We start from the raw sequence: 12,194 nt of genomic DNA on the forward strand, positions 1-12,194 counted from the left end.
GGTTTCCTGTGTCATTACTAAGTCCCCCAGATTCTAATCCCATCTATCACTCTGGACTTTTTGGTGAAATTTACTTCCATTCCCCCATATCCTAAAACATTTCCACGGGGCCTTGACTGAACTCATTGTCAGACATCAGCAAACATGACCTCCATTCTGTGCCCCTCTATGCTCACCTGTCTATGGTCTCTTGATTTTGATCTCCACAAAAAATATTTTCTTGCATGTGAGAGCCATTTTTCTCTTTTGTTCCTTCATTGCCCTGAGCATGAGGGAAGAATGTCTCTGGCTTTTCCATGCCATTTTCTTAGAACGCACATCTCTCTTCAATGTTTTTGTTTTGTTTTGTTTATTGCCATATGTATGTCTACTACACCTATTTGTTGAAGTTACCTACTGACTTTCAGTTCACCCAAATTGTTGTTGGAGAATTTTCTTCTGCAATATTGTCCTTCTCTCTAGCACTACAATTAAAAGTTGGTGATTTCAAGATTCATGAGCACAACGAGTAGGGCATTTGCCTTGCCCACAGCCACCTGGGTTCAATTCCTTCATCCCTCTTGGAGAGTCTGGCAAGCTACTAACAGTATCCCACCTGTGCAGCAGAGCCTGGCAAGCTAACTTTGTCATATTTGATATGCTAAAAACAGTAAGAACAAATCTCACAATGGAGACATTACTGGTGCCCGCTCAAGCAAATTAGATAAACAACGGGACGAAAGTGCTAACCCTTTTTTTCAGTTTGTCTCTTCACTCCATCAATTATCCTAAAAATTGTGCTTTCTAGTAGCTGCAATCTTTAGTCAATTTTTTCCCTAAAATGATATATCTTAAACACAGATCTTGTGCATGAAAAGCCCCTGTGATGTAGTTAGAGTCTCAATAAGAACTATCCCTTTTTTGACATTCATATTTCAACAATCCAGATTCAACAACTTAGTTTCACCATTGATATTGGTTTCTTATCTCTCCATGTGTTAACTTGCTTTACCAGATTAATAATATTCATTACCATTTGTTAGTGCCACTGCTTTGCACATTTATTTTCCTTAGCATTTTACTACTTATTCTCACTGTTAATTCCAGCATTGGTTAAATCTTGCATTAACAAATAAGTGCCTTCTTGTAGGATGACATTACTTTGTCCTCTCCCCCCTTGCCACAAGTAGCTTGTCCCGGTTTTACCCGGAGTTTAGGCTTACCCCAGTCTCACCCATCAAGGTGTTCCCGAATCTCTCCCATCCCTTTGTTTAGCTATAATCACTTCGCTATGCTCTCTTCCCCAAAACAGTTAATCTGCGACTTTCCCTTAATCTGACTCTGCTAATTTGTAAGGTCAGACCTTCCTAGGATACTGAAATTATATTATGTAAGTTAATATTGCCTTTCTCCTCTTCTTATGCCTTTTGAATAATTTACTTTAAATCAATGTCCTTTTTGTATGGACACGAGAAGACAATATTATGCTTTTGTAACTTGGGATTTAATTGGCCTTGAATATTATTCCCTCCCGGGCATCTGCTTTCTCCACCTAAGCCTCAGTTGCCATCAATTCCTAGCACCCCAAAACCAGGGTCCCGACGAGGGACAAGACGGATTCATGGCAAGCGATGAGTTATGTGCTACCCTGGCATCGAGATGGGCCTGGCCAAAGTGCCTAATTCTTAACTCTAAATTAAGAGGTTGATCATAGACAAAGGCTGTCATGATACAAAAGTAATGATGAGACTAGGACCCTGCTAGGGATAGGAATGACTGATCTGAGCACTGTGGTCTGAGATTGAGATGGCCCCAGGAGAGCAATTCTATAAGCTTTAATGCATCTCTTATTGTGTCCATACAAAATGATTAATATTATGAATTCTTATATGTTTGCTGGCTGAGGAGAAGAGAAACACACTCATGGGACTCCGCCCTTGGGTGGATCCTCCTGCTGAAAGAGAATTAAGTCCTAGGAGAAGCATCCCCTAAGGGAAAGGAACCTTTACCCTATTCATTGTGACCACACCTAGGTGTAGACCCCAACCCCCTCATGCTGGGGAGATTTAACTAGGCTGGAAGAGTGGGTTGGGGGGCCAGATCCAGAGATCCAGAGAGAGGCTGAGAGCCGGGAGAGAAGCAGAGGGAGAGAATGAAATAAACTAATCGAGCAACCAGTTTGGCCTTGTTCCTTCCATCGCCTGCCCCTGACCGACAGCTCATACAGCGGTTCCAGGGCACCGAACGCGGGTGGTGAGACAGAGCCACCTGGAGAGCCCGCGAGTGCTCGCGCCCCTCGGCGAGCTTTAGTTTTTTATACCTTCTAAGCTAAACGTAGCTATAGAAAAATATATAGCTATACTGTTTATTATTTATGATTAACTCATTATAACTCATTTCAAATGAACCTTGTATGGAACTATGTAATTACACCAATTTTCTCTTATTCATTTCCTCTTTCATATTTCTGGATATTTTGTGCCACCCCACCCTTTATTTTTAGGAACCACAGTTTACAATACTGTTGATTACAGGGCTTCGGGCATACATTTTGGCAACACACCCTTTAGTCTTCACCCCTTAACTTTTCCCTATCCTATCTCCCACCATGGTAAACTCATTTCTCTAGACTTTCACTCCCTTCTTTATTCTCAAAATTCTATTTCTTGTTTTTCCCCATCTTGACTCTCAGTCAATGGCTTTCCATCTTATTTAATTGGAAAATCAGAAGCACTTGGAAAATGGCATTCATGAGTTCCCACTACTTCATATCTCCACTTTCCTCTACCTTTGCTCAATTATTATGATTCTTTATCATTATTTAGAATGAACTACTAATACCCTCAGGGTGTAACTCAACCTGTTCTCTTCTTCCTGCATCTTCATGTTTTGTTTATTTCTCAAACTTTACAAAACTAAAGAAAACAAAAACCGAAGCAAACTTGTACCTATTGTTGTGAAGTCCACTCCCAAAAGTGTTTGGGGGGCTCCCTAGGCCACATTTCATAATGCTGTTGGAGAGTCACACCTTGCTCAGGACCAAATTCAAGGCATCCTACATGCGATTTGCTGCTCTACATCTTGAGCTCCATCCCTGGCCCATTGTCTTTTGGCTCCACGGTTGCTTTTGATTTCAGCCTCTTTATCCTTTCCTTTGATTAGTGAAGACACACTTGTCTTTTTTCTTTTCTTTTTTGGGTCACACCTGGTGATGCAGAGGGGTCACTCCTGGCTCTGCACTCAGGAATTACCCTTGACGGTGCTCAGGGGATCATATGGGAAGCTGGGAATCGAACTCGCGTCGGCCACGTGCAAGGCAAATGCCCTATCCGCTGTGCTATCGCTCCAGCCCCCACACTTGTCTTTTACCTATAATTTCTCTCCTGTAGCCTCTGCTACTATACTGAATCATAGGAAGGAAGGGGAAAAAACACTTTGTTTTGCACAGTTTATCTTACTTGATCTATCAATATTTGTTGCTATAATTATCCCTGTTCTTAAAATTTCTAATCTAGGTTGATAGGTATGATATCCTGGAGTTTGACAGGCACGATATCCTGGAGCTTTTCAAAGTACATGTCTGTGCCTCAATAACCTTCTTTGTTGTTTCTTTTTTACTACCCTCAAATTATATCTGTAGTTTTCTCATGTTTCTGTCTTTGGAGCAATTTGCATCTCTAAGTACACTCTTTGTCATGATAAATGTACGTTGACTTTTTAATACCTATACTGAGCTCCCACCGGATTTATCATTATTTCTATTATTTTAATTTTATAACTTAAGAACATATATATGTTCATCATAAAGGGAAATATATATATCATATATGTTCATAATAAAGGAAATACACACATATATACATGATATATACATATATAAATGTATACACATATACATTTATATACATGATATATAAATTATATAATGTAAATCATGTAAATGTATATACGTATACATATATACACATATACACATATATATGTATATATATATACACACCTGCCTCTTGGAGAGCCCAGCAAGATACTGAGAGTATCCTGCCCACACGAAAGAGCCTGGCAAGCTTCCTGTGGCATATTCAATATGCCAAATACAGTTACAATAATGGTCTCATACCCCTGACCCTGAAAAGAGCCTCAAATCATTGGGAAAAAGGAGTAAGGACAGGCTGCTAAAATCTCAGGGCTGGGATGAATGGAGACATTACTGGTGCCCACTTGAGTAAATCGATGAACAACGGGATGACAGTGATACAGTGATATATATATAGAGATATGTATGTATTTATATGTATATATATATAAATTTCTAACCTCCTAAACATACCTTCTATCAGTCAAGATAGGATACTGAAATTTATCATATGGTGATGTGTGAAGGGTAGAGTAGAATTAAAGATATAATATGATAAATAATATGAGAGTATGTAGTTGTTTTAATTTTACTTAAGGAGTATGCCTAACTTGCTGCCTACGTGAATAACTAACTTATATAAACCATACTTGCACTTCCCAAATAATTATTATGTCAGAATTATTTCGCCATTCTTCAGACTTACTAAGTTCAAAAGATTATTTCAGTGAAGGACATTAATTTACAGATCCTTAAGTGAGAATTAATATTTTTTTTTGTTTTTAACATTTTGAGGAGTTTTCTTTTGCAGAGTTATGTTCACTTCATTTATTTAATTAAGAAGCATATACAAAATACACAATTTAACTTCATTTCAATTTATGAAAAGAGCTTTCTTTATATTGTCCACTTGCCAATTTACTATTATTACTCTGTTGGTATTTATGAATTCTAAGCACTTCTCTGTTTTCTGAGATATCCCTAAGTTAAGTAAAAAATTAATATATATTTGCATTAAACATGCATGGCTAATATAAATTATTATGTTCCAAGCTTTTACATTTTCCCTTGGGGATCTTAAAACTTCTGAATCTAGAAAACTTTGTTCATTTTTTTTAAACCCATGAGACCAATAAGAAATAGCTATTGTTACTCGCATTCTATGCCAAAGAAAATTAAAGCATATTGATTTATTTCTATATCAGTATAGACCCCTGTTTAGTATTATGTCCTTCAAGCTGTTTAGGACACTATTTGATATTTAGTAATGGTAGTTATCATGATCCTGTCATCATACTCTCTTCATTTCAATATGGGCTTCAACCTGTATGGTCAGCATGAACCTACTCAGTTTATCTAGGGCTGATGGGGTTTAGTAACTTCATATAAAAAAATGAAAATATCCATAATACCCCCTACATAAAGTTTTCCTACAGATTCAGTGAAATACTGGATAAACTACTGGATAAAAATACAAAACACATGTAGTTTCAATAGAAATAATGATGATGATAATGGTGAAAGTAAAGATGAACATTACCATATATTTCCATGTATATATGTATACCATGATTTTCATTCTAAAAACCAATCACATGATAATGAAACAAAACTTATAATTAAAATCATCTCTAATTGTGCTTTATTTCCTCATATCCTTTGAAAAATTTTCTTTGGGGCTATGTTCAGAATCACCATGTAAAGAGAAACATAACTACAAAAATAGTTACAAACTGCATTTTAACTGTTAAATAAAATCCACAAACATAACTATTCTTTTTGTAAATCCTATAACACAAGAGAGCAGTTGCTTCATTGTGAAATTTAATAAATTCTACACATAGGCATTTTATTAACTTCAAAACTGTTGTCCCTTAAGAAACATTTTCTTTAAAATGGAAGACTAAAACCTATGTAATATTGAACTTCATGCCAGGAGAGAGACAGAGGATTTATGAGAACTAAGGCTAACACACAAACAGACATAGACACAGACACAGACACACACACACACACACACACACACACATACACACACACATACATGCTCACACTCAGAGACAGAGAGAGAGAGAGAGAGAGAAATTTCTAAGGTATACATAAGATAGTTACTGTCACGTCATCCTGTTGCTCATCGATTTGCTCAAGCAGGCACCAATAACGTCTCCATTGGGCACCAATAATGTCTCCATGGTGAGCCTTAATGTTAATGTTTTTGACATATTGAATACGCCACGAGTATCTTGCCAGGCTCTGCCATGCAGGTGAGATATCTTGGCAGCTTGCCTGGCTCTCCAAGAGGGGTGGAAGAATCAAACCTGGGTCTTCCGCCTGCAAGGTCTCGGCAGCTTGCCTGGCTCTCCGAGAGGGGCAGAGAAATCAAACCTAGGTCTTCCGCCTACCTACTGTGCTATTGCTTCAGCCCCACATAAGATAGTATTAATGTTTATATCTATTATCTCTCCTAATCACCACTATGGCCCCAGGGTCAGGGTATTTTCCCTTCTATTTCACTTGAAAGTACAGACAATCATTTTAGGCTTTCTTCGTTTTGGCAGTCTAGTTTGACCCTGAGATTTTTTCAGCCTCTCCTTGCTCATCTTTATTAATGCTGCTGTATTGGGGGCTCTTTAGGTGTCAAGTGAATGAGGCCGATTGTTGTTACTGTTGTTGTCATATTGAATACGCCACGGGTAGCATGCACTGCTATGCGGGTGGGATACACTCGGTAGCTTGCCGGGCTTTCCGAGAGGGATGGAGGCTTTTAGAGAGGCCTCCAGTCACCCTTAGAGATGTTACCATGGTTCACACCATATGTGAACCCCATCAAATATGGTGCAGGAGTAATGGGTATTAAGTGTCTTATGGTGTGTATGGAGAGAGGCCTGGAGCGTGGTTGTGGCTGGGTAGTGGATGTAGTGAGGGTTGGACGGTGAGGTATTCTGGCTTGGGTAGGGTGGGGCATCTGGGTTTGACCCCCCTCCCTCAGATGCCGGAGATTGAAGGAGACAGACAGAGGATCTTGTTTCTGCGCCTCGGTGAACCTAGAGTTCAAGGTTGCAAAGTTCTGCTTACCTGGTTTTGTGGGGCTTCACTCGTGCGTGAGGTTTGGCCCAAGTATCCGGAGCATGGCGTTGGCTGGGTAGTGATTTCCTGTACTTTCAAAGCACGTATTCTGGCATCAGAAGCACCCATTGAGGACCTGATGGTGCAAGCACAGAAGATCAAATACGACATCATTGGTCTGACTGAAACAAGAAGGCATCAATCACATCACGCCATTTTCGACACTGGAGAAGAACTGTTCCTCGGAACATGCGACAACAAAGACGTCGTTGGTATTGGTGTCCTTGTAAACATGAACTTGGCCATGAGCACTGATTCATTTGAATGCCTAACAACCCGAATCAGACAATTATGCTTGAATAGATGTGGCTCACTGCCTGCAGTTTCTATCTTCGTCATCTACGCACCAACATCCAACCATGATGAAGAAATTGAGAGGTTCTACATGGAACTGGAGAAGTTCTATAAAGACCACACCTTCTATAAGACCACTGTTGATGATTTTAATGCCAAGATAGGTCCAAGAAGGTCGCCCGAAGAACTCCACATTGGGACCCATGGCCTAGAATGGAACGATCAGGGTGAGAGACTGTCTGAATTCATCATGTCGACCAAGACCATCAATGGTAACTCACAATTCCAGAAGGCCGAATCTAAACGCTGGACATGGGAGTCTCCTGGTGGACAGTTCCACAATGAAATTGACCATATCATATTCAATCGAAGGTTTTGCCTGACCGATGTTGCTGTTGTCCCAAATTTCCAAAAAGAATTGGACCACCGTCTCCTTCATGCAAAATTCTACTTCACAGAGCGGGGAAAAACATCTGCAAAATTTAAGTCTAAGAAGGCAACTCCCAAAATGACTACCAACTGGGAGCTCTTTGGCACTATTGCGGCAACATGGGAAAATGCTGTCCTTGACAGCATCAACAAGGAATACAATAGACTGGTTCAGCACCTTCATGACTGTGCGAAGAATGCTGAGAGTGAGAAAGCCACAAACAGACACCTGTCTTCGGAAACTCTCGAGCTCATTCGTCAACAAGGTTTAGCACGAGCCTCAGGCAACCACAAGCTAACATCTGAGCTTGCAAAGCTGTGCAGAGATGCGATAAAGAAGACCTCAGAGAAGAGCAATGTCCTCCCTTCCGAAATTTCCTTGGTAAAGACGCGTACAGCACCTGATTCGTACAAGGTCAGACCCGAACACCTGAAGAATCTGCCACCAGTACTCATCAATACACTGGCTTGGCTCTTTGCACGCTACCTGTATAAATGCAAGGTTCCATCTCAGTGGAAAACCAGTAGGACCGTTCTGTTGTACAAGAAGGGAGACCTCCACGACATCTGCAACTATCGCCCAATCTGCCTGCTGTCTGTCATCTACAAGTTGTTCACTCATGTCATCCTGAATAGAATAGGCAGAGCACTAGATGAAGGACAACCATGTGAGCAAGCCAGGTTCTGAAGGGGATTCAGCATGACAGACCATATCCAAACAGTGACCAAGCTCATTGAAGTTTCGCGAAAGTTCAAGATGCCGCTCTATCTAACATTCATTGACTTAAATAAGGCCTTTGATTATGTTGAGACTGAAGTGGTCATCAAAGCCCTGGCCAAACAGGGTGTTCAAACTCAGTATATCAAAATCCTCTGCGAGCTTTATTGTGGATTCACCACCAGGATCTCACCATTCAACAAGGAAGTGATCATTGATGTAAAGACAGGGATACGGCAGGGTGATACCATTTCACCGAAGCTCTTCAGTGCCACTCTTGAGAACATCATGCAATGACTGGAATGGGAAGGAATGGGAGTGAAGATAGAAGGTCGGCAATTACACCACCTCCGCTTCGCTGATGATATCGTTCTCATAACACCAAACATTAGCCAAGTGGAACAAATGCTGGCCGACTTCCACAAGTGTGGAAATGTGGGATTGCCTCTGAATCTCAACAAGACGATGCTCATGAAAAACTAACTAGTCCCTGAAGCTCCATTTGCTCTCAATGGAATATAGCAGCTATGTGTACCTGGGTCGAGAAATCAACATGAGGAATGACTTGGCGCCAGAACTGCACAGGAGGAAGAGAGCAACGTGGAATGCCTTCAAGAGCGTTGAAGAAGTGGTTAAGAGGATGAAGAACCTCCGACTCTGGGCACATCTTTTCAATTCCACCATTCTTCCTGTACTAACATATGCCTCAGAGACCTGGGCCCTACGCAAACAGGATGAGAACGCTATTTGGGTATCCCAAAGAAGAATTGAAAGATTCTTCTATGCTAGGAGTATCACGTCTCACTCAAGTGAGAGAATGAATCCGGAGTTCTGACTTTCGTCGATGGTCAAGAATCAGGGACGCTGTCTCGTTTGCCAAGGCATCAAAAATCAGATGGGCCGGTCATGTTATGCGATTCAGAGATGAACGCTGGACTAGAACTGTTACCGACTGGATTCCACGGGACGTCAATAGACCACGTGACCACCCACCAACTAGATGGTCAGATTTCTTCCTCAAATCCCTGGATGAACGATTTGAGGCTCTTCCTGTTCCTGGAGCAAGCAGATATCATTGGGCTGCACTAGCATGCAATGGGTACAAATGACAACGTTACTGGCTTCCTCTCGAGCAAACCAACAGGACGACAACTGATACAAGTGATTTCACTTGAAAATGTTAAAGTCTCAGTTTTGAGGACTTAAAATTCAGAGTTTGTGAAAATATTATTTAAAATCTATCACATTTCCTATTTAAAAATGAAAAGAACAATCATTGTCCTTTGTCCTTTCCTATTTTCTGAAACATCATCAATATCTGCATTTAGAGGTTGGAGAGATAGAACAGTGGTACAGCACTTGCCTTGCATGCAGTTGACCCTGGTTGGATCCCGGTCACCCTATATGGACTCTTAAGACCATCAGAGATATGCCTGTGTGAAGATCCAGGAGTCAGGGGGCCCAAGAGATCTCTCCCAAATGCCACTAACATTTGTATTTCTAATGAGCATTTCTTATTTTTTATAAATCTGGCATAAAATGGAGTCATTACTGGTGTCCGCTAGAGCAAGTTGATGAGCAACTGGATGACAGTGACAGTGATACAGTGATACTGGTTAAGTAAATATTTAAGTACATAATATAATCAATATTTCTTACATCTTACTTTCCTTCATATAACTGAGAATGACATTTCACTGTTATCATTCCTTGATAAATCGATACTTTCATGATTTTGCAAATAGTTTTCACATAGAGTTCTTAATTACGTCATAGATCCTATCAACATTATGGAATAAAATTTTCATTTGCATTAAAAATTAAACTCATTTACTTAGCTAACTCATTTACTTAGCTGAGTATCTCTCACCCAGTCCACAGGTAGTATTTCTATAGAGAACAAAAAGCCTGGTTTTACAAATTTAAGACATCAATTCTGGTTAAAGCATCTTGGTATCGAATTTAGAGTTGCAATATATGTTAATAATCTTTAATTTGTTAAAGTTAGATGAACTAAAATAAGAGTTATAAAATACCTTTAAGTTATACTTGGGAATCTGTTTCCACAATGGACTAATTCTTAACAATATATATATACATATATAGAGATAGATAAATACTGTTTATATATGGAGGAATATATATATATATGTACATATATATATATATATAAACAGTGGTTCCTATAATCCTACATGGTTCCTAAGATCATCAGGAGAGATCCGATCCTTGTGTGCAGATCCAGGAATAAGTCTTGAGCCCTGCTGAGTTTGGGCTCTCCCAAATTAACTAAAAAAAATGTATATAAAACTATAGTACAGGGTCAGTTATATTATGACATGTAAGTACTTAATATTTATATATTTATACATATAGGTAATATGTGAGACCCCATATCCTAAATTACAGTAAATATAAATCTTATCAGAATATCATAAATTATACCTTCAAAAGCAGCTCCCCAATAGTACAAACGAGCAACTATTATGTGTTCAGAGCTAAGTATGTACCATAGTTAGGCATGGTCATTATGGACAATTTTTTTCATTTATTTCTTAATAATTAACTGTGGTACAAAAGGGATTATTCTCCCCTTTCTAATCATTATCCTGATACTGAGAGAAATTAATCAACGTAAGTCATAGATTAGTAACATTCAGTTGTTGTTTCACACTTTGTTTTTCCTAAATATGCATTTGACAGACTATTTTATAATATCCTCATAAACTATGCCAAAAATAGGCATCACAATAGCATCACAATCATCACAAAATCCCGTTAACCACTGATTTCTCGGGCGGGCTCAGTAACATCTCATTTCGTCCTTTCCCTGAGATCTTTGAAGTCCATCTCGACTTGGCCCTCCTAACAATGTTGCACTGGGGGCTCTTCAGGGTCAGGGGAATGAGATCCAGCTTGTTACTGGATTTTGCATATGAATACACCATGGGAAGCTTAATAGGCATAATAGTAATTATTTAATTTATTTGATACACAATAGAAGTTGTTGAGTAATATCACCTTGAATATGTTTTACCGTTATCCGTATTTTTTAAGTTATACTTTTTATTGAGATAATTGACATGTAATATCATATATTTAATATTATAACATGAGTTGATGCAAATTGTGCATGCATGTGCATGTGAAATGTTTACCACACATGTTCAGTCAACAAATTCAACACAGTACTGAGCTACAGAATATTTCCAAGAGAATTAAGTATAAATGTTCAGTTGTGGTCTGGAAAGACAGGATAGAAGGTAAGGTGCTTGCATTGCTTGCAGTCAACTGGGGTGGAATCTGGGGCACCCCATCTGGTTACATGAAACCTGCATGACTAATCCATGATCACAGATCTAGGAGTACCCATAGCTCCTCTAGCATAACCCACAAAATAGGCGCGGAGGGTCTGCTTCTCGTGCCGCGGCTCCGGTTCATCTCTGGGCGGAAGGCGCGCTGGGAACGCCCCCCCCTCTCCCAGGACCACCTACAGGCTACGTCACTAAAGAAAGTCCTACCTCCTGGTTGAGGGGTCTTAGAGGGTGGCTCTTACCACATGGCTGCTACCGCTGCCACCATTTTCGCTCAGAAAAATGGGGTGGAGAGGGAAAAAAAAATCCCTCCCCGGGCTGCACGAGGTTGTAGCTCAGTTCACAGTCAAAATGCATGGCTGCAAGAATCCACTCTGGTGCCAAAATGGGTTAGGAGACTTCAGGATCACAGTCAATAGGCGCGGAGAGTCTGCTTCTCATGCCGCGGCTCAGGTTCCACCGTTATCCGTATTGATGAGGC

General features: G+C 39.9%; 1 protein-coding gene across 1 annotated transcript in view; it reads left to right on the forward strand.

Moving 5' to 3' along the window:
• Positions 1–12,194, forward strand: part of LAMA2 (laminin subunit alpha 2) — a 645,380-nt gene that overhangs the window by 429,325 nt on the left and 203,861 nt on the right. The window lies entirely within an intron of this gene.

Source organism: Sorex araneus, chromosome 4 (genome assembly GCF_027595985.1).
Source record: "Sorex araneus isolate mSorAra2 chromosome 4, mSorAra2.pri, whole genome shotgun sequence".
NCBI classification, from domain to species: Eukaryota; Metazoa; Chordata; class Mammalia; order Eulipotyphla; family Soricidae; genus Sorex; species Sorex araneus.